The sequence below is a fragment of the Poecilia formosa genome, unplaced genomic scaffold, assembly GCF_000485575.1.
Source record: "Poecilia formosa unplaced genomic scaffold, Poecilia_formosa-5.1.2 Scaffold424, whole genome shotgun sequence".
NCBI lineage: Eukaryota > Metazoa > Chordata > Actinopteri > Cyprinodontiformes > Poeciliidae > Poecilia > Poecilia formosa.
The window spans coordinates 373,784-374,412 of NW_006800363.1; positions in this window are offsets into that span (position 1 = coordinate 373,784).

Sequence of the window (629 nt, forward strand, 5' to 3'; positions counted from 1 at the left end):
AGGTTTATAATTGATGCATTTAAAGCCGGGAGAGTGGACCAATCAGGCGCTGCCGCTGCTTTATGTCTAAAGTTTACCTCAGTGCGGGTCGCACGCTCCTCCCTTCACTCAAACTGGACACAGGCTGACCTGTATGGATGTTTACATCAACCCCCTGTGAGGAATTGTGATTCTCTGGAGAACTCCACATCAAGGTAGGAGTCTAAACCCGCCTGTTAGCTCTGGTTGAGCAGCTCTACGTGAACCGCAGGAATAACGTAGTCACTTTCAGAGGAGTTGAGGAGCGCTGAGAATGATTTATATTTGTGAACAAAGAATTATACGCAGCGTTTCCATCTCAACACGCTGCCCAGCGTGTGGCGCTGTCTGCCCTGTAAAGTTCATGTCTGTGGTCCCGGTTGGTCGGCGCGTTAGCGGCTAACGAACCAGCGCTAACCTCATCATGCAGGTTCAGGTGAGGAGCTTTAGCGCTCGCCTCGCATCACGTTGGTTTTATATTAGTCATTATTATTTTTCCGGCTACACGAAGCATCAAACCGTATCAGATGCTTTGTCCACTTAGTCAGACAGAGTTAATGAGCGAGGAGATCTGAGAAGCTCGTCCCATAAACTCCAGCAACCACAACAGT